The following is a 25,710-nucleotide window of genomic DNA, read 5'->3' on the forward strand; positions in this document are numbered from 1 at the left end:
CATAGCCCAACTCCAAAAGGATGGAGTGTTGGAGTCATTCGACCTTAGGGACGATGACGTGTGCGAGAGCATTACCCGGCGTTGTTTATTCCAGCAGACTTCGAGGGCGAAGTCTAGTTCAAGTGGGGGAGAATTGTAACGCCCCGATTCTCAGGTATTGTTTAAATAAGAATTTAATTGGTTTCAAGGCCTACTCGACGAGTTGGTTGCCCTACTAGTCGAGTAGCAGTGGGTTGGTTCGCGTATTTAGTGGCCTACTCGCCGAGTCCAAGAAGGGACTCGACGAGCAGGAGCTGGCAGATGAAACCCTAAATCCCGGGGTTTTGCACCCTATTTAAAGAAGCATAAGCCTCCTTTGGCCTCTTTGCAGTCCATTGAGAGTCCAGAAGAACCCTAACTCGAGTGTGTGTGTATTCTTTGGAAATTTTAGCTTGGAGGAAGATTTTTGGTGAGGGAATCTCTTGGGAAGCAAGCTAGTTGAAGCAAGAGCTTGTGGGTTTCAAGTTCTACATCAGAAAGGGCTCTCTTGAAGGTATTAAATCGTTTTTCCCTTGGCTCATTTTCTCCTAAACCCTTTTGTACATAAGTTTAGGAAAGGATTCTTGTGTCTAAGCCAAGATCTGAAGTTGTAACTTCAGATCTGGACTCCCCTTGGCTTCTAGATTCATAAAGCCATCAGCCTTGTCTAGTATGAGCCTTCTCTCAAGAATGTGACTTCATTGCAAGCTTAGTTGTGCCATTCTAGGGTCTTAAAGCCTTGCATGCACGTAAAGTTTGCAACTTTACGTGATAAGCATGCCTAAGGAAGTTAGATCTGCAATTTGGGGCTTGGGCATGGCTTAGAAAGTGTCTGCATGGTTAAAGGGCTGAAGAGACTCAGCGAGTCGCATAGTCGACTCGGCGAGTCATATGAAGATAGACATTGAACTCGACGAGTTGGATGAACAACTCGGCGAGTCCGATGAAGATTGTCGTAGACTCGACGAGTGGATGAACAACTCGGCGAGTCGGTTGAGGTTTCCCCAATTTATGTATGCGTGTGCAACCGTCGAGTCGCAAGAAGGAAAACTCGACGAGTGGCCTTAGAGTTCCAATCGCGAGCCTTAGAACTCGACGAGTCACTCCGGTGACTCGGCGAGTGGTCAGGTATTTCATGGAACTCGGCGAGTAGCTGAGGGTACTCGGAGAGTTAGGGTCAACATGGACTGTTGACCTTGACTGATGACTTTGACTTTGACCAAAGGTTGACTAGTTGACTGATGGGGTACCTTGAGAGGTTGAGAACTTACTGTATGGTTATATTATGGTAATAGGTGGTGGAGTTTGTGGCAGTGATCCGAGGGTTGAAGTTTATCCACCGAGTCGACATCTGCAAGGTGAGTTATCCTCACTATATCGATAGGGTCTAAGGCACCAAGGCCGGCCCTTTAGTTGTTATTGTTATGGTATGCTACATGTGGTTATGACCTGTTAGATCGGAATCAGGATAGACAGTATGTTATGCTCTTATGATCCGTAGGGATTGATATGTTAGTGAACTGCTAGGTCGGTGCTCTAGTTACGAGAGATTGCTATGATTGGTGATCAGTGAGATAGATATGTTTGATGCTTGTATATGCCAGTATATGTTAGTTATGCGCACATGGTTATTTGCTTGTTGCTTGGGTTGAGGCGGTCCTGCTTTGTGCTGAAGGCCAACATACCCTATGAGCGGTCCGGAGAGACTGTAGGCCCACGTGGCGGTCTAGTTATGCCGAAGGCTCGGGACAGATTTAGATAGACTGTAGGCCCTACAGGGCGGTCCAGTCAGGCCGATGGCCCAGTATGCATGTTGTTGATTGTTTGTTACTGATATGGTATTATCGGTGTGGTATTGGTATTTTGGGGGTAGCTCACTAAGCCCTCGGGCTTACAGTTTTCAGTTTATTGTTTCAGGTACTTCAGGAGATCATGGCAAGGCGAAGGCGTGACCGTACCGCTCCTCATCCGTACTGCTCCTCGAGGAGTTGGATGCCAGGATCCGGGAGATTCTGCACGATGAGATTGTTGCAGCATTCCGAGCGCAGCTGCCAGAGATGTTTGGTTCGATTAAGACCACGATGGTTGAGTACTTTGATGAGCGATATGCAGCTCTAGCAAAGACAGCTGCCGCTGCAGCCACATCGGCTGTAACCGCGGCAGGGGTTGGAGGAGGAGCCGGCAAGGCTTTCCAGTATCGGGACTTCGATAACACAAAGCCCCCAACGTTTGATGGTACACAGGATGCGATCAGGGCTATGAGGTGGTTATCTGACGTGGAGGGCTGTTTCTTCACGTGTTCATGTCCTGCTGACCAGAAGGTCAGGTGTGCCCTGAACCTGCTAAGGCTTGGGGCAAAGGACTGGTGGAGATTGACGACAGGGTCGTACACTAACGATCAGCGGGCTGCTGTCACTTGGGAGCAGTTCCGGGATATGTTCCGCACCCGCTACGTTCCACGGGTTGAACGGGAGCGGCTTGCTCCGGAGTTTTCGACATTGAGGCAGGATGGGGAGTCAGTGATGGAGATCACTCGTATGTTCACGGAGAGGGCTATGTTTTGCCCGAAGTTTGCTTCAGAGCAGTCTCAGATGACTCGGTATCTGAGTATGCTCAAGACTGATATTCGACAGTTTGTTGCTACGCAACGTTGTGAGACTCTTTTGGATCTTCAGGAAGCCGCGAGGCGGCGCGAGTTGGAGTTAGAGCTGCAGTTGAAGGAGCAGCGTCAGGTTTCGGCACAGTCTCAGCCGGCACCTAAGCGGTCCAAGACCGCTGATACTCGGACTGGGGGTCAGCAGAGCCGCACTTGTGGAAAGTGTGGCAGGGGTCATTCTGGGGTTTGTCGAGCAGGAGGTGGTTGCCACAAATGTGGCAAGGAGGGGCACTATGCCAGGGACTGTCGCCAGTCCGCCCCTCCAGCAGATATGAGGATTTGTTACCATTGTCATCAAGTTGGTCACGTGAAGACCAACTGCCCGCAGCTCGCCGCCAAGCCGGCGCAGGGATCCGCACCGGCTACTTTGAGGATGGGAGATGGGAGGTCAGTCAAGGTGGAGCCTTCGAAGGCTCAGGGGCGTGCCTTCCATCTCACGGCCGAGGAGGCCAAGGCAGCACCGAATGTGGTTGCTGGTATGTTTCTATTTTCTGTTTCAGTTATTATATATGTGTTATGCTTATCGGTGGTACCTGTGTTTAGGTACGTTTCTAGTAAACTCTTTGCGTGCTTTGGTTTTATTCGACTCGGGGGCGAGTCGGTCGTTTGTATCTCAGACTTTCAGTAGAGGGTTCAGTGTGTCGGTAGATGGGCTTGAGTGTCCGTTGCGAGTTTCGATCGCCAACGAGCACGGGTTTCTGCTTCTTCGGTCTACCGGGGATGCGAGCTGGAGATTTTCGGGGTATCATTCCCGATAGATTTGATTCCTATTCCCATGGGGGAAGTATGTGTGATCGTAGGGATGGATTGGCTCAGCCGGTTTGGCGCCATGATCGACTGTGAGGGACAGCGAGTGGTAGTTCGAACCTCAAGTGGGAGAGAACTGGTAGTGTATGGTGAGCGCACCAGAGTGGGAGCAGGGTTTTGTTCAGCCGCCAGGACTCGACAGTTCATTCAGCACGGGTGTACTGGTTATTTAGCGTATGTGATAGATATGCGAATTGAGGATCATACTTCCGTTTCAGAGGTGCCAGTGGTTAGGGAGTTTGCTGGTGTGTTTCCAGAGGAGTTACCTGGAGTGCCTCCGGAGAGGCAGGTAGAGTTCAGGATTGATCTAGTGCCGGGTGCGTCCCCTACCGCTAAGGCGTCGTACCGTCTGGCACCACCAGAGATGCAGGAGTTGGCATCTCAGTTGCAGGAGCTGCTGGGCAAGCAGTTTATTCGCCCAAGTAGTTCACCCTGGGGAGCACCGATTCTCTTCGTCAGGAAGAAGGACGGTTCGCACAGGATGTGCATTGACTATAGGGAGTTGAACAAGTTAACAGTGAAGAACCGTTATCCACTCCCAATGATAGATGATCTTTTCGATCAGCTGCAGGGTGCATCTTGGTTTTCCAAGATCGACTTGAGATCCGGGTATCACCAGGTCAGGGTGAGGGAGGAAGACGTGGAGAAGACCGCGTTTCGGACTCGTTATGGTCATTACGAGTTCGTGGTGATGCCGTTTGGGCTCACCAACGCGCCGACAATGTTCATGGATTTGATGAATCGGGTCTGCAGACCGATGCTCGATCGCTCGGTCATTGTATTCATAGATGATATCTTGGTGTATTCCAAGACCCGAGAGCAGCACGAGGAGCACCTCAGGGAGCTGCTGGAGGTTCTGCGACGAGAACGGTTGTATGCCAAGTTCTCGAAGTATGAGTTTTGGTTACGAGAGGTCCAGTTCCTCGGACATCTCGTTAACCAGGAGGGGATTTTGGTCGACCCGACCAAAGTTGAGGCGGTTATGCAGTGGAAGATTCCGAAATCTCCCTCAGACATCAGGAGTTTCTTGGGATTAGCAGGGTACTACCGGAGATTCAATCGAGATTTCTCCAAGATTGCAGTACCCCTCACTCGTCTAACGAGGAAGGGGGTGGATTTCCGGTGGGGCCCTGAGCAGCAGAGGGTGTTTGAGACCCTCCGGCGGTGTTTATGTGAGGCGCCAGTGTTGACGCTCCCCGAGGGAGTCGAGGATTTTGTAGTATTTTGTGATGCATCCATCACAGGACTGGGGGCAGTCCTCATGCAGAGGGGACGAGTGATAGCCTATGCATCACGACAGCTGAAGACGCATGAGACGAGATACCCTACGCACGATATTGAGTTGGGAGCGGTGGTATTCGCTCTCAAGATTTGGAGGCATTATCTGTACAGGGTCCGTTGTACTATATACACGGATCACAAGAGTTTGAGGCACATCATGGATCAGTTGAACCTGAATATGAGGCAGCGCAGGTGGCTGGATGTAGTCAAGGACTATGATTGTGAGATCCTTTACCATCTTGGTAAAGCGAATTGGTTGCGGATGCCTTGAGCCGCAAGTCAGCTGGGTCTCCTACCCCAGCAAGGTGTATGAGGATAGCAGTGGATTCCCCGCTTGTGAGCTTGATTAGGGATGCTCAGGTTGAGGGCATGAGACCATAAAACTGGAAGATGGAGTGGATTAAGGGTGAGAGCGCCCGGTTTGTTCAGGATAGCCGCAGATTATTGACCCGACACGGTCGGGTTTGGGTTTCGATGTTCGGAGGGGTCCGACAGACAGTGATGGAGGAGGCTCATAAGTCTCACTTTATATACACCCGAGAGCCACCAAGATGTACCGCGATCTGAGTTTGAGTTACTGGTGGCCCGGTATAAAGCAAGAAATCGCTTGGTATGTTGAGAGGTGTCTGACCTGTAGGATGGTCAAGGCCGAGCATCAGAGGCCGCATGGTAAGCTGCAGCCTCTGGAGACTCCCATGTGGAAATGGGAACAGATCACGATGGACTTCATTACGAAGTTGCCGAGGACGGCGAAGGGGTTCGATGCTATATGGGTCATCGTGGATCGGTTGACCAAGAGTGCCCATTTCTTGGCCATACGGGAGAGTTCGTCGGCCTAGAAATCGGCCGACATGTACGTCAGCGAGATTGTCTCTCGCCATGGGGTTCCAGTCTCCATCGTTTCCGATCGGGATGTCAGGTTTACTTCCCGTTTTTGGCAGAAGTTCCATAAGGAACTGGGTATGCGGCTGCACTTTAGTACAGCGTTCCATCCACATACCGATGGACAGAGTGAGCGAACCATTCAGACTCTCGAAGATATGTTGAGGGCGTGCGTCATTGACTTCGGTGGGAGTTGGGATTCCCACCTACCGCTTGCAGAGTTCGCCTACAACAACAACTATCATTACAGTATTGGTGCCCCGCCTTTTGAGCTGTTGTATGGTCGGAGATGTAGAACCCCGGTCTGTTGGGTTGGACACAGAGTGATGGGTCGGACAGAGGTAGTCTTGCAGACTACCAAAAAGATCCAGCAGATCAGACAGCGGCTGCAGACCACTCAGAGCCGGCAAAAGAGTTGCGCTGATAGACGCTGTGACATCCCCATTTTCATGGCCAGAAAAGACCGATTTTGTTTATGCTTTATAAAAATCAGAGTACTTCCTTTAATAAAAATGTTGCGGAATTTGTTCCCAGAAAAACGTGATAAATACATTATCAAAGCATTTCCGAAGAAATGTATCTTTATTCATTTTAAAACCTTGGGATGTCATCGTCAATACAGAAGCATAAGCATAAACATAACTTACATTCATTATCACTAGTGATTTATATCTCCTTAATCTCTCAGTGTAATGTGACTTCATATCAACACCTGTGATATAAATAAACTGAGTGGGTCAGGTTGGGAAACCTGGTGAGTACATAGGGTTTTCAACCCACAATAATATAATTATTATGTTTAATCATCAAACAGTTAACCCAATTACCCATCCCCATTATCTTCTTTACTATTAAGGATCTACCCTAAGAATCAGCTATTTCTCATTCATTCATTCCTAAGGATTATCCTAAGGAATAGGTACGAAGTACATCGTTGCTAATGACACATCTGTCAAGCACAGCTGCTAATATTATCACTTAGGCGTAGCTGCCAGAATTGTGACATTCTTTATGGGGCGCATCTGCCGGTATAGTCCTTTAGGCGCATCTGCCGGGGTTATGAGGTTCTCTATTAGGCGCTTCTGCCGGTAGAGTCCTTTAGGCGCATCTGCCAGGGTTATCTCGTTTATTGACAGTATCGTTTTCGAGAGTCCACTCGCAATACAGGTCAATGGGTTTTTAGAGTACACCGGTGAACACATCGTTCACAACACCTACAGGTTGCGAGCCTGCTAGTGTTCCACTGGACTGTCTAGAATAGTCCGTGGTTGTCATCCATACTCTGCTAGATGACGGGGCCATCATTTGGAAAAAGGCTTCTCACATCGTCCACCTCTCACCCTTACCTCATGGTCTATATTACCTCTCAACTTATCGTCTAACTCATATTTCATCTACCCATGTTTTACCCAACATATTATGTAGATATAAATACATATACAGTTTAAATCATATAAAATCGTTCATCCAGCATAGATAGCATGTATACAGATAATATGCACACATAGCATGTAGTTTATATAAAATACTTCATATCTATGTGTAAGATGAACGGGACTATGCACTCACCTGAAAGGTGGTGACTCGGAACTCAGACAGCGCTTCGTTATCTCAAAACAATTTTCCCTTGACAAAACCTAGTATCAATACCACTAGGGTTTAGTCTAACGTTAACCGAGACTAATTAATAGTCTAGCTATTATTATTATTATATAAGCGTTAAACAACACTATATAACTCATAATAATAGCCCAAATAATTATTATAAGGTCCTAATAACATTACTATATTAAAACATAAGCTATACTAAAGATAGGTTAGGCGTAGCACACTTACAGCGGGTTTTTCTCAAAAACCGGGCTTCGCCGGAGCAGCGTTCCCGAGCCAAAAGGCTCCTTTCTCGGGACTCCGGGAGCCTCGGGCTTCCTTCGGGTGCTAGGGAGGTTCCCTAGGCTTTTTGGGGGGTTTAGGGGCTAGAGAGAGGTTCTAGAGAGAGAGAGAAAAAGTTGGAATGGTGTGAAGAATGAGGGAACCCGACACCTCTATTTATAGGCTGAAATCTTGCTCTACTCGTCGAGTAGATCCTCCTACTCGTCGAGTCCATGCCACATGTCACCTTCTGGTGGCTTGCCTTAGGGAGAAAGCCTTGGCTCATATTCAGCCACGTCACCCCTTTTGCAGCAGCACCCTGCCGACTTCTAAACCCCGTAACTTTCGCATACGAGCTCCATTTTTGACGTTTTTTTCTTCACACGTAGGTAAAAACAAGATCTACAACTTTCATTTACACTCCGTCGGCTAATTCTCGACCGGTCTTAAATTTAACAGTAGGAGGAGATTAGACTGTTAAATGACCACGAAGAATTCGTAACTCCTTCATACGGACTCCGTTTTCGTCTGTCTTTTTACCGTTGAGTTCCTATTAATGAGATATTCAACTCTCATTAAGGTTGCGTAAGCCAAAAACCGCTCGAACTAAAATTCGAGTTTCGGGCCATGCACTGCTATGCCAAATCTTAGAAAAATCATAACTTCCTCATACGAAGTCAGATTTGGGCGTTCTTTCTTTGTATGTTCTCGGTTTAACATATACTACAACTTTTGTTTAGATCACTAAGGCTAAAAAGTCGTCTATTGTAAATTCACTATTTACGTCTCCCGGTGCCGTGCCGGTTTTGCAGCGAAACTTTGACGAGCCATAACTTCTTCGTTATAACTCGGATTTCCGCGTTCTTTAGATGTACGGAACCCTTGAGACATATTCTACAACTTGGTTAAGATTATTTATTCTAAATAATCTTTTGTCGAAAATTCGTTTTCGACCCCTATTATCTCTAAATTGACTAGCCCGGATCTGCGGGCGTTACAATTATCTCCCCCTTAGGATGATTATGTCCCAGAATAATCAACGAAACAGGGCAGTATAATGACTCCATACGTTATGCGTTCATCCTAGGTAATAATCGTAACTTCTTTGTTCCTTCGAATGAGTATCTAACTCTTGGACTCCTTGACTGCAGGCGGCGCTCGATCTCGCTCCCGCTCTCTGTCTCATGTTAGACCTTTAATCATGACCTTTGATTCACACTCCCGATCCTTATTGGAGACTCCTTCTTCTTCTTAACAAACTTAAGATAAGTTCTTTTATTACTACAATGGAACGATGTGTCATATTCTAATGACCTATCATCGTATGTTGCAACGCTTAGACTCAGGTCTCTTAGAGTCTTCCAGAACAGACTATACTTTCCTTCATGTTCTAATCTCATCTTAAAAGGTAGCATTTATAGCTACAAGCAACCGTCGCGATACCTCTACTGATCGCTTTGATTAATTCTTCTGGCTTAAGTCACGTGCTACATCGGACTTGGTTCTCTGAACCATGTAACATACTCGTCTTAGTCGGACTCAATTCGATATGACCACTAGGGTCGGAATAACAACAATCTTCTTAGTCATTACCGAAATAATGGTAACGACATACTTGAATAAAATGGTATCAATTACTAGCTTCTTGGTAACCTTGTGACTTTCCCTGATCCAAGTGTGAGTCCTGTGCTTCCGGTAGTATAGGCATCTACTACCTTTCACACCTACTCATACTCGTCCCAAGTATTGTCTCGCAGTTCTCCAAGTCATTATCACAAAAACAATTTTAACACATACAAATGTGTCCAAACAATCATATAATTTCCCTAGACTATACTAGGACTTCTTCCATGCGTATCTTCAATCATCAATTCAGCTTCAACTCGATTGGTGATGGAAATGTCAGACGATGGGATAACTTCATGGATTATACAAAAAAAAATCTTTCTTTCTGCTAATCGAAAGTGTACTTCTCCCGTACTAGACGTATTATTTCTTAGACGCGTTCTAAAGGCAAGATATCACTCTTACGATATCTTTCGTTAGGTACCACTCAGTATCGTAAGCCTTCTCATTTCCTCGGTTTACTCAGTCTGTTATGAGTCCTTATCATGACATTCTATACATCAAAGTAGGCGTCCGGTGTATCGAGACGAGAACATAGATAGAGGAAGATTTAGACGCGTATTCCTCCTTATTACTCCAAAAAGTTACATGCCAGTTCTAATATCGTAATTAAACGTTTAGAAACCTGAGCACATAAAATTTCCAGATCTGGTCGGCAATAGACCATAGATCCGATCAAACGATAGCATAAAGCATCACAAATCATTTAGCACATAAAAGCATGTTAGGCATTTTCCCTAAATAAGCTAGTGCTTGCGTCTATTTAGGTGTACTACCTAAAATATATTAGACACGCTCCTCATAATCATCTCTTAGCATTCTAAGTTTAAGTCTAGAAATTTCCTAAAATTCCTAGTTCGCTTAAACTAATGCTCTGATACCAACTGTGACATCCCCATTTTCACGGCGAGAAAAGACCGATTTTGTTTATGCTTTATAAAAATCAGAGTACTTCCTTTAATAAAAATGTTGCGGAATTTGTTCCCAGAAAAACGTGATAAATGCATTATCAAAGAATTTCCGAAGAAATGTATCTTTATTCATTTTAAAACCTTGGGATGTCATCGTCAATACAGAAGCATAAGCATAAACAGAACTTACATTCATTATCACTAGTGATTTATATCTCCTTAATCTCTCAGTGTAATGTGACTTCATATCAACACCTGTGATATAAATAAACTGAGTGGGTCAGGTTGGGAAACCTGGTGAGTACGTAGGGTTTTCAACCCACAATAATATAATTATTATGTTTAATCATCAAACAGTTAACCCAATTACCCATCCCCATTATCTTCTTTACTCTTAAGGATCTACCCTAAGAATCAGCTATTTCTCATTCATTCATTCCTAAGGATTATCCTAAGGAATAGGTACGAAGTCCATCGTTGCTAATGACACATCTGTCAAGCACAGCTGCTAATATTATCACTTAGGCGTAGCTGCCAGAATTGTGACATTCTTTATGGGGCGCATCTGCCGGTATAGTCCTTTAGGCGCATCTGCCGGGGTTATGAGGTTCTCTATTAGGCGCTTCTGTCGGTAGAGTCCTTTAGGCGCATCTGCCAGGGTTATCTCGTTTATTGACAGTATCGTTTTCGAGAGTCCACTCGCAATACATGTCAGTGGGTTTTTAGAGTACACCGGTGAACACATCGCTCACAACACTTACAGGTTGCGAGCCTGCTAGTGTTCCACTGGACTGTCTAGAATAGTCCGTGGTTGTCATCCATACTCTGCTAGATGACGGGGCCATCATTTGGAAAAAGGCTTCTCACATCGTCCACCTCTCACCCTTACCTCATGGTCTATATTACCTCTCAACTTATCGTCCAACTCATATTTCATCTACCCATGTTTTACCCAACATATTATGTAGATATAAATACATATACAGTTTAAATCATATAAAACCTGTATAAAATCGTTCATCCAGCATAGATAGCATGTATACAGATAATATGCACACATAACATGTAGTTTATATAAAATACTTCATATCTATGTGTAAGATGAAAGGGACTATGCACTCACCTGAAAGGTGGTGACTCGGAACTCGGACAGCGCTTCGTTATAACTCGGATTTCCGCGTTCTTTATATGTACGGAACCCTTGAGACATATTCTACAACTTGGTTAAGATTATTTATTCTAAATAATCTTTTGTTGAAAAGTTGTTTTCGACCCCTATTATCTCTAAATTGACTAGCCCGGATTTGCGGGCGTTACAGACGCCGATCGGATTTAGAGTTTCAGGTTGGTGACATGGTACTTCTGAAGGTCTCGCCCTGGAAGGGTGTGATCCGCTTCAGGAAGAGGGGAAAATTGGGTCCCCGTTATATTGGGCCATTCAGGATCATTGCCAGGGTGTGCAAAGTGGCTTATAGGCTAGAGCTACCGGAGGAGCTCAGCCGAATTCATAGCACGTTCCATGTTTCGCAATTGCGAAAGTGTATTATGGATCAGGAGGCAGTAGTATCACTGGATGATATTCAGGTCGATGAGCGCCTGAATTACGTAGAGAGGCTTGTGGCCATCTTGGAAAGGAAGAAGAAGATTTTGCGGAACAAAAGAAATACCTTTGGTAAAAGTGCAGTGGGAGCATCGGAGGGGATCCGAGTGGACATGGGAGCCGGAGGCGGAAATGCGAGAGCATTACCCGGCGTTGTTTATTCCAGCAGACTTCGAGGGCGAAGTCTAGTTCAAGTGGGGGAGAATTGTAACGCCCCGATTCTCAGGTATTGTTTAAATAAGAATTTAATTGGTTTCAAGGCCTACTCGACGAGTTGGTTGCCCTACTCGTCGAGTAGCAGCGGGTTGGTTCGCGTATTTAGTGGCCTACTCGCCGAGTCTAAGAAGGGACTCGACGAGCAGGAGCTGGCAGATGAAACCCTAAATCTCGGGGTTTTGCACCCTATTTAAAGAAGCATAAGCCTCCTTTGGTCTCTTTGCAGTCCATTGAGAGTCCAGAAGAACCCTAACTCGAGTGTGTGTGTATTCTTTGGAAATTTTAGCTTGGAGGAAGATTTTTGGTGAGGGAATCTCTTGGGAAGCAAGCTAGTTGAAGCAAGAGCTTGTGGGTTTCAAGTTCTGCATCAGAAAGGGCTCTCTTGAAGGTATTAAATCGTTTTTCCCTTGGCTCATTTTCTCTTAAACCCTTTTGTACATAAGTTTAGGAAAGGATTCTTGTGTCTAAGCCAAGATCTGAAGTTGTAACTTCAGATCTGGACTCCCCTTGGCTTCTACATTCATAAAGCCATCAGCCTTGTCTAGTATGAGCCTTCTCTCAAGAATGTGACTTCATTGCAAGCTTAGTTGTGCCATTCTAGGGTCTTAAAGCCTTGCATGCACGTAAAGTTTGCAACTTTACGTGATAAGCATGCCTAAGGAAGTTGGATCTGCAATTTGGGGCCTGGGCATGGCTTAGAAAGTTACTGCATGGTTAAAGGGATGAAGAGACTCGGCGAGTCATATGAAGATAGGCATTGAACTCGACGAGTTGGATGAACAACTCGGCGAGTACGATGAAGATTGTCGTAGACTCGACGAGTGGATGAACAACTCGGCGAGTCGGTTGAGGTTTCCCCAATTTATGTATGCGTGTGCAACCGTCGAGTCGCAAGAAGGAAAACTCGACGAGTGGCCTTAGAGTTCCAATCGCGAGCCTTAGAACTCGACGAGTCACTCCGGTGACTCGGCGAGTGGTCAGGTATTTCATGGAACTCGGCGAGTAGCTGAGGGTACTCGGAGAGTTAGGGTCAACATGGACTGTTGACCTTGACTGATGACTTTGACTTTGACCAAAGGTTGACTAGTTGACTGATAGGGTACCTTGAGAGGTTGAGAACTTACTGTATGGTTATACTATGGTAATAGGTGGTGGAGTTTGTGGCAGTGATCCGAGGGTTGAAGTTTATCCACCGAGTCGACATCTGCAAGGTAAGTTATCCTCACTATATCGATAGGGTCTAAGGCACCAAGGCCGGCCCTTTAGTTGTTATTGTTATGGTATGCTACATGTGGTTATGACCTGTTAGATCGGAATCAGGATAGACAATATGTTATGCTCTTATGATCCGTAGGGATTGATATGTTAGTGACCTGCTAGGTCGGTGCTCTAGTTACGAGAGATTGCTATGATTGGTGATCAGTGAGATAGATATGTTTGATGCTTGTATATGCCAGTATATGTTAGTTATGCGCACATGGTTATTTGCTTGTTGCTTGGGTTGAGGCGGTCCTGCTTTGTGCTGAAGGCCAACATACCCTATGAGCGGTCCGGAGAGACTGTAGGCCCACGTGGCGGTCCAGTTATGCCGAAGGCTCGGGACAGATTTAGATAGACTGTAGGCCCTACAGGGCGGTCCAGTCAGGCAGATGGCCCAGTATGCATGTTGTTGATTGTTTGTTACTGATATGGTATTATCGGTGTGGTATTGGTATTTTGGGGGTAGCTCACTAAGCCCTCGGGCTTAAGTTTTCAGTTTATTGTTTCAGGTACTTCAGGAGATTATGGCAAGGCGAAGGCGTGACCGTACCGCTCCTCATCCGTATCGCTCCTCGAGGAGTTGGATGCCAGGATCCGGGAGATTCTGCACGATGAGATTGTTGCAGCATTCCGAGCGCAGCTGCCAGAGATGTTTGGGTCGATTAAGACCGCGATGGTTGAGTACTTTGATGAGCGTTATGCAGCTCTAGCAGAGACAGCTGCCGCTGCAGCCACATCGGCTGTAACCGCGGCAGGGGTTGGAGGAGGAGCCGGCAGGGCTTTCCAGTATCGGGACTTCGATAACACGAAGCCCCCAACGTTTGATGGTACACAGGATGCGATCAGGGCTATGAGGTGGTTATCTGACGTGGAGGGTTGTTTCTTCACGTGTTCATGTCCTGCTGACCAGAAGGTCAGGTGTGCCCTGAACCTGCTAAGGCTTGGGGCAAAGGACTGGTGGAGATTGACGACAGGGTCGTACACTAATGATCAGCGGGCTGCTGTCACTTGGGAGCAGTTCCGGGATATGTTTCGCACCCGCTACGTTCCACGCGTTGAGCGGGAGCGGCTTGCTCCGGAGTTTTCGACATTGAGGCAGGATGGGGAGTCAGTGATGGAGATCACTCGTATGTTCACGGAGAGGGCTATGTTTTGCCCGAAGTTTGCTTCAGAGCAGTCTCAGATGACTCGGTATCTGAGTATGCTCAAGACTGATATTCGACAGTTTGTTGCTACGCAACGTTGTGAGACTCTTTTGGATCTTCAGGAAGCCGCGAGGCGGCGCGAGTTGGAGTTAGAGCTGCAGTTGAAGGAGCAGCGTCAGGTTTCGGCACAGTCTCAGCCGGCACCTAAGCGGTCCAAGACCGCTGATACTCGGACTGGGGGTCAGCAGAGCCGCACTTGTGGAAAGTGTGGCAGGGGTCATTCTGGGGTTTGTCGAGCAGGAGGTGGTTGCCACAAATGTGGCAAGGAGGGGCACTATGCCAGGGACTGTCGCCAGTCCGCCCCTCCAGCAGATATGAGGATTTATTACCATTGTCATCAGGTTGGTCACGTGAAGACCAACTGCCCGCAGCTCGCCGCCAAGCCGGCGCAGGGATCCGCACCGGCTACTTTGAGGATGGGAGATGGGAGGTCAGTCAAGGTGGAGCCTTCGAAGGCTCAGGGGCGCGCCTTCCATCTCACGGCCGAGGAGGCCAAGGCAGCACCGAATGTGGTTGCTGGTATGTTTCTATTTTCTGTTTCAGTTATTATATATGTGTTATGCTTATCGGTGGTACCTGTGTTTAGGTACGTTTCTAGTAAACTCTTTGCGTGCTTTGGTTTTATTCGACTCGGGGGCGAGTCGGTCGTTTGTATCTCAGACTTTCAGTAGAGGGTTCAGTGTGTCGGTAGATGGGCTTGAGTGTCCGTTGCGAGTTTCGATCGCCAACGAGCACGGGTTTCTGCTTCTTCGGTCTATCGGGGATGCGAGCTGGAGATTTTCGGGGTATCATTCCCGATAGATTTGATTCCTATTCCCATGGGGGAAGTATGTGTGATCGTAGGGATGGATTGGCTCAGCCGGTTTGGCGCCATGATCGACTGTGAGGGACAGCGAGTGGTAGTTCGAACCTCAAGTGGGAGAGAACTGGTAGTGTATGGTGAGCGCACCAGAGTGGGAGCAGGGTTTTGTTCAGCCGCCAGGACTCGGCAGTTCATTCAGCACGGGTGTACTGGTTATTTAGCGTATGTGATAGATACGCGAATTGAGGATCATACTTCCGTTTCAGAGGTTCCAGTGGTTAGGGAGTTTGCTGGTGTGTTTCCAGAGGAGTTACCTGGAGTGCCTCCGGAGAGGCAGGTAGAGTTCAGGATTGATCTAGTGCCGGGTGCGTCCCCTACCTGAGAGGCAGGTAGAAAATTTCCATGGGTATAGTGACGCCGGTTTTCAGACCGACAGGGACAACTACCGTTCGCAGTCGGGCTGGGTCTTTACCCTTAATGGAGGAGCAGTGACTTGGAAAAGTTCCAAGCAGGAGACCGTAGCTGATTCAACGTGCGAAGCGTCAAAGGAGGCGATATGGTTGAAGAACTTCATTGGAGACCTTGGAGTTGTGCCATCTATAAAGGAGCCCATGGAAATTTTCTGTGATAATGAGGGAGCGGTTGCCTTGACCAAGGAACCGAGGGATCATGGCAGATCTCGACATATCGACAGGAAATATCATTTTATTCGACATCGGGTGGAAGAGGGACTCCTCATAGTGAAGAGGGTATCGTCAGAGGATAACCCAGCAGATCTCCTTACGAAGGGACTGAGTAGGGTTAAGCACTTGCAGCACGCTAGGAGCATCGGGCTGAAGGACGATATTAGTTTAGATTAGATAGCCTAGAAACGTGTAATGGATAAATGTAATTGACATTTGATGATTAAATAATGGAGTATTATATAAGTAAAGTTACTGTCTTTTGTTGATTGTTTACCTATTGTTTCACTTTGCATGTTTTGACTTCCTGAATAATAAGATTATTCGAAAGGTCCACAGTCGCTCATACTTTGGGAGTAGGTATGAAAGAAGATTGTCATGAATTGGTTTATAGATTGTCTAAAATGTATTAGACATAGCAAAGGTTTGCTGCAACATTCATGAGTGCTTATGAACTGGATTTGAGCATTGGATTAGACCCACGCTTGCTGGTATCACTTCATGGAATTTATCTCGAGTGATCGCAAGACGATAATATCATATTGTCTTAAAACCTAGATATATGGTTTATTATTTGCAAGTTGGTTGTGCATTGATAATGCGTAAACGCATCAGTAACTTGATGTTATAAAACGCATTGTTATGCATAACTTGATGAGTGAATGGTAAATGCATATAAGTCGAAGTTTATATGTTCCTTTTATCCTAAGAGGGTAAAAGCGATATCTGGGCCCCTCGATGATTTGGTTTGACTTATGTGCCGGGCCCGGTCAGGACTGAATTGATGTGTTCAATTAAATTTCTATGTCAAATGAATCTGAGATCGAGAAACAAACTGCTGGACAATAAGTATGACTATGTTCCATGTAATTGTCTGCACGATATCTAGAACGGAGGACTATACGATCCCTTATCTAAAGGACAAATTATTTATAAGATCAGAGTTCAACAGCGTATTCGAGAGCTACGATTGCTAATCGGATTGTACTTACACTATAGCTACCAGACTTATCCAAGTGGGAGACTGTTGGATTAGTGTCTAAGCCCGTAACTATATTTGGTAAGTACTTGACCCGGTTGTGCATGGTCCTTTTGGGTTGCCTTCACCAAAGCAACTAGATAGGATGATTTATGATGAGAGTGGTTATTATGGTTTATTAATATATTATGAGAATAATATATTAAAGGAGAAATCATATAGTTTAATTAATATTAGACAAGAATTAATTAAGAATGAATTATGTGGCTAAAAGACATTAATTAAATAAAGGGGACTAGAACTGTCAATTGTGTGATAGTTGAATATTGGGCTGAGAAGCCTTATGGATTAGGCATGGACGAAATTAAGGATGTGTCCATCTTAATTTCGGCCATAGAGGCCTTATTCCAGAAGGTTCCTTGGACTGTTGTGACAACCGTCAATTTTTGGTCAAGTCAAAGTCAACCAAAGTCAACAAGTCAAACCGGTCAACTTATCTAACCCTTGTATATTAGGGTTTCCATTATGATTCTTATTGTACTAGTCGCAATCTTGATACAAAGTATCACTTAGAGTTTTCACATGTTCGGAAATTCTAAACCCTAATCAGGGTAAGTGATGAATCTACTCGATAAAACATTATTCCATACCCCTCGGGAGCGTATAACATTCATAACAAGGCTTAACAGAGTGTAAGAACCTTGCGTTACGAAGCCAAACACTTAAAAAGGTCGCAAACGAAGTCTCTCTCAACCTCTTTCACTCTATCTCTCCCAAATCTCTCTAAGTATGTGAAATCTCTCCCAAATCTCTCTAAGTATGTGAAATCTCTCCTAAATCTCTCCAAGTATGAGAAATCTCTCCAAGTATGTGAAATCTCTCCCAGGTCTCTCTAAGTATGTGAAATCTCTCCTAAATCTCTCTAAGTATGTGAAATCTCTCCCAAATCTCTCTAAGTATGTGAAATCTCTCCCAAATCTCTCTAAGTATGTGAAATCTCTCCCAAATCTCTCTCTATATGAGAAATATCTCCAAGTGTGTGAAATCTCTCCCAAATCTCTCCAAGTATGAGAAATCTCTCCAAGTGTGTGAAATCTCTCCCAAATCTCTCTCTGTATGAGAAATCTCTCCAAGTGTGTAGAATCTCTCCCAAATCTCTCTCAACTTTTTATAATCACTCGGGGCATCCCGACCCTTAATTTAGTCGAAAACCGCTCGAAAACGGAAGTTTACGCGAAAAACAGCTTTAAGGAGCCGAACCCTCTTAAGGAGCCGAACCCTCTTAAGGAGCCGAACCTCCCTTAAGGAACCGAAACCCTTAGGAACCGAACCTCCCTTAAGGAACCGAAACCCCTAAGAAGCGAAACCCTAAGAAGCCTCCTGGACCGAACAGCCTTAAGGACCGAACTAGGAGGACCGAACCGAAGCTACTGATCCGATCTGCTGAACCGAACCCTCGCCTTCGGTCCCTTCAGGTGAGTTCGCCTGCGAGGCTCGGACCGAACCTCTTACTCTCGGTTCCAATGCACCAACCGAACCCTACCTTCGGTTCTAACCCTCTCAAGACCCAACCTTCGGCCAGACTTCGGAAATTAGCATTTTCTTCCCGGTTTTTGACCCAATCTTCGTTTTAGGCCCGTTTTTCGTGATTTTAACGCGGGATTTTCACCAAAACTCGTAATTTAATATAAGAGACCCTAAATATTCATTTTTAATCATATTTTTGGGGGAAATCCTTGTCCAAGAATAAAATCTATCAAGTTAGATCTTGGGGTAGAGTGTTGACTTTATCTAGAATATGACACAAGCAACCTCCCCCATACCTTCATAGTACAACCCTCAGTCACTATTTCCCCTACCTAGTCAACTATTTGTCCTTTGACACCCCTCCTCCAGCTGTAAAGGTTCACTAAAAGCTAAAAGTCTCCTCTCTCCTCCCATTTCACTCACTTTTCACCAAAGAGCAAAACACATTCTCTCTCACTTCCTCTCACCAAGAATTCGAGATTCAAGGCTGATCTTGAGCTCTTCACACACTTTGGTAAGTAAATCTCTTCCCACACTTGATTTCCTTACACTTCTTCACTCAAATCACGGGTTCCGTACACAAATATCGTCATATTTGTTGTTAGATCTTCGAATCATCAAGCATCTTCTAAGTGTTCTTGAGTTGAACACTTCTTTTCTTCATCATCCATCTTCTGAAATCATTCACGGTGAGTTCATACCCCTATCTTTTCATTTTTTTCTTAAGTTTTAAGGGGGGAATACAAGTCAAAACACCAAGAACACAACTAAACTCATCCAACAGCTTTCATCAGAAACGTTGAGTCTTATTCACGGATTGTTTTGACCATCTTAAACTTAATATTTTTCAAAACTGCTCAATATGCAAATAGTTCAGAGTCTTACCTTTAAAATGACTACTTGCACATCTCCATACGATTTTTCTACAATTTATGGTGATTTTTACAAAACAGTCTATCATTTCAAGAACAAATCCGGACCAGTCTGTGAATAGGGACATTTTTACACAAGTTAAATGTCTTTAAAAATCATAATAAAAATTAGGAACAAACTAGAAACATTTTCCAACTCCCAGAATTTACGGATTCTGATTTCGACTTCAAATGATTTTTCTGTGATTTTTCTAAGAACGGGAACGAAAAGGTTAAAACTAGAAAATGGTTAACAATTTCACTTACACCTTGTATCTTGTTGAGCAAGGTGTGTATCATTAGGTGCATATATGTGTTATATTATATGTCATTTTGTCTTGGTAAATAGACATACATCAGAAAACAAATGGATTTTTACCTCCACAAGTATGGTAATCAATTATAATAAACAAAGTTTATATCCATTGCATACAAACAATTTGATAAACTATGACAAAGAATGTTTATGTTATACGAGCAAACTTCCTACGAAAGGTTTTATTTCTACATAAAAGAGTTTTCGGATCACCTCACGTAAATCTGTTAATGAATAACTTTGTGAGACATTCGCTTCACGTTACTTCCAAGGTAACGAAATCAAAAGTCCTGTAATTGTAACCAGAGTCTCTTAGAGGGAGAGCGTGATAGTTGTGTATAGATCTATATTGGGATTGACACCCCACACCTCGCTGTTAGCTGCAGTAGGACCTCGAGGTCTACGGGTGACAAATGTCATATCAGTTCCGACGCCTGAAGAACGTCGTTTCAGGCCAACTAGGTCATAGCATGGTTATAATAACTCACTTAGGGTATTCGCAAAACATAAGATTTACATGGTGTTCTATCACCAAATCGTATTTATGACAATCTAAACTTGTGCATATTTTCATAAGTGCAGAAAACTATGGATCTTCTAGAGTACATTATTTCCTAACATAGAAACTTCCATTTCACATCTCATAAAGAAAATATTGGATTTTCTGGAATCATACTCATTCTCTTTTACAAAGGAAAAACGATTTCTTCCTCAAATAAAAATCTTATGAACTCACCAACTTAATTGTTGACACTTTTCCAAAAACTACTTATATTCTCAGGAAATCAGTGAAACAGGAAATCAACAGTATTTTGAGGATGAGACGTTAAATCGTCAAACAGTTCATTTTGTCATCATCATGTAATTGATTTTGAACATGTAAACATATACTATGATGTAATTCTTTTCCGATTATATTTATGATTGGTTGTATTGCTTTGATCACTATTATACTCGTTGTTATGATACTATACATGAAGTCCGCCACCCCCGGACGTTTCCGCCATCCTTGGTTTGGGGGTGTGACAACTGCTTAAGGCCTAAGCTATCCATTAGGGTTTTGACTGAAACCCTAGCAGCACAAGTATAAATAGACCCCTAGGGCATCAGTTTTCGACCACTGGAAACCCTAGAAGAGTTCATAGCCGAAATTGTGCCTCCTCACTTCTCTCCAATATCATCTTCTTGCTTGTGGTGTTTGTAAGCCATTAGAGGAGTGACATTTGTGACTCTAAGCTCCAAGAGAAGAAGATTCAAGCCATTCCTAAGAGGTAATCATCTAGATGTGATTTTATATGATAATTTCGAAATATGTATGCTAGATCTAAGGTTTATAAGTCTTGGATGAATTGCATGTACAATAGAGAAACCTAGATCCAAGCTTTAGGGTTTGCATGAGCACATAGGATGTTCTTTTGTATAAAACCCATCAGTTTCAACCGCTTTTTGGAAGACTGATACTGGATCTCTGGAGTTGTTTCTCATCATGCTTACAAGTTACAACCAAAAGTTATATATACAAACAATTTTAACCTCATTGGTCTACAATACAAGTCACATGATTTTCAAATAATCATATACTTGAATTCCCCTATTTCAAACAAACACCATTCATGTAAAAATGCAAAATGAACACCACATTTAGCAAGAAAAATCTATTTGGCTAACATATGGACATGTGGGGCAGAAAAATATCGCAGGAAGATGCAAATTTGGCAACTCATACTTCAACAACATCCTATAAGTCGGGCATAATTCCATATCTACAACCCTTTGTAGCTAATGCTCTGAAAAAAATACACAAGATACAGTTCTCAGATGTGTGTGTGTGTTCTACTGGAATGATGTGATTCTAGATATGAATGAACTAGCAAAGATTTTGATTGAGTGGCAATTCATCAAACAGGTTATGTGCACAATCCGTACTCAGAACAAAATAGTGAAACATATGTACAGACCAGAACGGCGAGTTATCGGTTCGTAACAGGTGAATTTTCCGATCAAAAATAGACATCCAGTAATAATCACACACGGACAGATACGGTTTATAGGTGGAATACAAAAATGGGGAAACTGTAGTATGTATGAGATTATGTATACATGTGTAAGTAAATATTGATAAATGTGTACAAATACCTATATCATAGTGTATTGCAGATTGAGTTCGACACCGTCGCAATCGAGGGCTTTGTGAATGCTTTTAATTCGTTTTTCACATAATCGAGGGCTGTGTGTATGCTTTATTCCGACTTCAACTTCTCAGGGGGTCAATTGAGGAGGTGGATCTGGTACTCAATGAATCAACGACGGCGGTAAAGGCAGAGTCTGATGGCGGAGAGTGAAGAATGGAAAATTTTCAACGAGTCGTGTAGAGTCTTCACCTTACTTGATTCAATGAATAGGGGAGACAGTTTACGGAGGAAACCATAGATTTCAGATGCTAGTTCTTGGGCAACGATCGACGATGAAGCTATAAGAGAAAGAGGGATGATGAGACGAAGACGATCGAGTGATTTGAGAGAAAGAGGGATTGATTTGGGGGGAATGATCTTTTTAGTACCATAAATGCCCTTAGATTAATTTCAGAACCATGCCCCCGTGTTTAATTTTCCCATTTATTTACAAAAATGTCATAAAAGATCTTAGCCCCTAATTTTTTTAATCTGACGGTCCACTTTTAGTTTTCGGGTTTTCGGGAAACTATAAGTTCTCAAATGATCCTTCCTTCCTCTATATATATATATATATATATATATATATATATATATATATATATATATATATATATATATATATATATATATCAACTAAGCTAATCAAGTATGGTAGCGAAACTAAGAAGGAAAAAAAAAGAAAGAAACCCATAATCCTCTCAAGTGTCGATCAGATCAGGCAAGAACATGTGGGAAAGTTGACAATAGAAGAAAAAAGAATTAATGTTATAAAGGTAATGTAATTAGGTTGGAAGCTCGATTGATTATTTAAAAGAAGTCGGTTCTTTTTTAGGCTATAATAGCTTATGGGCTGACCCAAAAGAAAAAAGATCTCTTCGTTTTTTCTGTTTAAAAAAGATGTGACAGGGAAAAATTGCTTATGAAGAAATATTGGTGATAACAACGCTATACCGCTATCAAAATCGCGGCAAAATCGCGTCAATATCGGCGCAATTAGCGAGAGCGCTATTTGGGACCGCTATTTGAAACCGAGATTTTGTCAAGCACCGCTATCCGAGATCCCACTGGGATCTAAGCTAGATCCCACCGCTGTTAACTGCCCAGGGTATTGCAAACTTTAAAACTCTCTTTCGCACCAATTAATAACTCACATTTATTTGGACGATTACTAAAGTTCACTTGATTCAATAACTCCATAAGATTCTCCAATTTAGCAGTCATACCTCCCCTTTTACGAAAAGGACGATGCCAAGAAAAAGACCACCTTCCACTAACCCACTTATCAGCAACACGACAATTCTTAGAAATATTGTACTTATTTAATTAAAGTGTTTTTGGACTACTTGATCTCTGCAATGATTAACCATCTCCTAAACACCTCCTTATAGACAACTTAAGTTCGAATTTTGGAGTTTTAAACAAAAATGACTAGGAGTTTAAGTTGCGACGTAGATTTGAATGGGTCTACCTAGCTCATTGAATATTAGTGCTCTCTCTCCCTCAGGCTGAGGGGTATCCTCACGCGTGATTTGTGAGTGAAGATGAGGCCACATCGTTATTTAATGATTCACTACAAGAAAAATCCTAAATAGCTACGGAAAGTTGCTATGAAATTAAAATCCGTAGCTATTATACTACGGAATATGCTACGAAATGACTTATGGTAGCTATTTTGCTATGAAAATCGATACAAAATTGTGTTCCATAGTTAAACCCTCATTAGCTATGGAAAGTGACTATGAAATAAAAATCGTAGCTAATTATACTACGGAATATGCTACAAAATAATTGAATGTAGTTATTTTGCTACGGAAATGGCTACGATTTTCATTTTCGTAGCTAAATCCTTAATTGCTACCGAAATTTGCTACGGAAATGGCTACGGATTTTCATTTTGCTACGGAAATGGCTACGGATATTCATGTTGGTGTGCTCCGGTGTAGTTCACTGTCAGCTAATCGATAAGGCACATCCTGGAATGGTATCGATGCACAAGGTCAGTTTTCGATGCACAAGGTCAGTTTTGACGCCAAGACATAGTACGATATGATTCAGAACTATAATGTTCTTCGGTTTATATTCAACAAACTGGAAATTACGAAGGTTCTCCCCATTTATGCTTCCGCAACTTGTGTTTATCATTCTCGAATTAAATATAATGATGAACACTTTGTTCTTGAAAGTAGTAGTGTTTATATTTTAATATTTTTAATTCTGTGAATAGAGTCTACTAGTTTTTTTTATGTATATGGAATGTTGTTAGTAACTAATTTATGCTACAGAGCATTGAAGTGAGCAAGCCAGTGAAAGGAAGGATGTTAGATAATCATGAATTCACACCATGGATGAAGAGATATTGTAATTCTGTTAGCGTGTAGCCATCACAAGTAAGTTCTTACTGACTCCTAGTCCTACCATTATCTATTATACGAGTTCTTTTTCTATTCGAGTAACACATGAATCAAAATCGGATAACTAGTTGATGTTGTTAATTACCTGTTGTTTCCTGCTATAGTTACAGCCCTAATGAAAGAAGAGAGTCTTGCAATGGTGGGAAAGATGTAAGTAAGATGCCAAGAAATCCTCGCCAACACAATGAAGCATTACTCCTCCCAAAGATGTGATCTACCTTCTGCACACTCAACAACTCCACCTATCAAGACCTCTCAACCCTCTTCAGCTCCAAGTGTCTCTGTATATGATTAACAGGAACCATGGTCACACTTATTGAAACATTAATCCAAATTATCCAGCACTTGCAGGCTCACATAGATACATTCTATCATTATTCATTATGCATATCATAGAGTTAAAGATAACAATGGATAGTCTTGAAAAAGAAAGTGATTTCTACTTTGCAAAGCTGAGGGATATCGAAATCCTATGCAAATATTCTAATATCTCAAACTTGCATGTATTGTCTATTTTTCTCCCACCTCAATAAACTCAAGTTTGTTTTATGGCAACTCACTTAATTTTTTTGCAGATTATTGATGTGATACAAAGGATCTTGTACACTGCTGAAGAGGATGCATCAATACTTATCTATCTAGTTTTTACTACGTTGGATCGTATCTTAGTGGGTAAAACCGTAAAACTATCTTCTTTATTTTCTTGATTAGTTTTTTTTATTATATACAATGTATCTTAGTTGGTAAAACCATAAAACTATCTCCTTTCTCATTTTGTTGTCTAATGGATGTCCTTTCTGCTTTTATTGTAATCTACTAAAATTCTACTATAATAACTAGCAGCGAGACAATCATCTACAGTTTGGACTTTATCTTTTAGCATCACTGGAGACAAAATGGTTGCATGCAGGTATGGTGGTTCTCACTTCTTGTTAGATATGTAACAATGGGTAAAATTATAGGCTATACTTTTTCCTTAGTATGTGTGTCTTAATAAATGATATTAAAATTATTTGTGAAAATGGAAGGGCAAAAGCTAGAACTTAATGAGAAAATACTCATTTCCATTAATTTTCTCTATTAAGTTCTTCTTTCTTACAAAGTCAAAAGGAAGCAAACACTCATATATAACTTAAGGGTTTAATTCATGTTCTCATTGAGTCCATTAAGTAAAAGAGAAACAACATTTTACATAATAGATGTTAGCTAAAAAGAATTTGGGGAATGTATTTCTAAACAGTCTAAAATTGTTCTATGGGTCATGATATACCTCGTAAACCCTTGATTCTTATAAATTCATAGAACTCATGCTTTGAAGACAAATTAAAGGTCTAAAGTTGTTGCAAGTGAATTTAGAAGATTCAATCTTTTTTGGGTTCTCGAGTTAATTCTTTGGGAGAAAGAGAAGGATCATGTTGATGCAAGGATACTCAATTAAAATTTTCTATTATGATTATAATTAAGCTTGTCATTCCAAGATGATTGTGTGAGGAGTTGAAGCAGAAATCTATGCACGAAGACATGTCAGGGTATCATCAAATGAATTTTGTATGGTTCATATGTGTGTGTGTGTGTA

The 25,710-nt window shown here is 42.9% G+C and overlaps 1 pseudogene; it reads left to right on the forward strand.

The window, feature by feature from the left end:
• LOC145163864 (microtubule-associated protein RP/EB family member 1A-like) overlaps positions 1 to 25,218 on the forward strand; it is a 46,138-nt pseudogene extending 20,920 nt beyond the window's left edge.
• Positions 25,219 to 25,710: the final 492 nt, after the last annotated feature.

The sequence above is a fragment of the Lactuca virosa genome, chromosome 3 (genome assembly GCF_052849685.1).
Source record: "Lactuca virosa cultivar CGN04683 chromosome 3, Lactuca_virosa_CGN04683_v6, whole genome shotgun sequence".
NCBI lineage: Eukaryota > Viridiplantae > Streptophyta > Magnoliopsida > Asterales > Asteraceae > Lactuca > Lactuca virosa.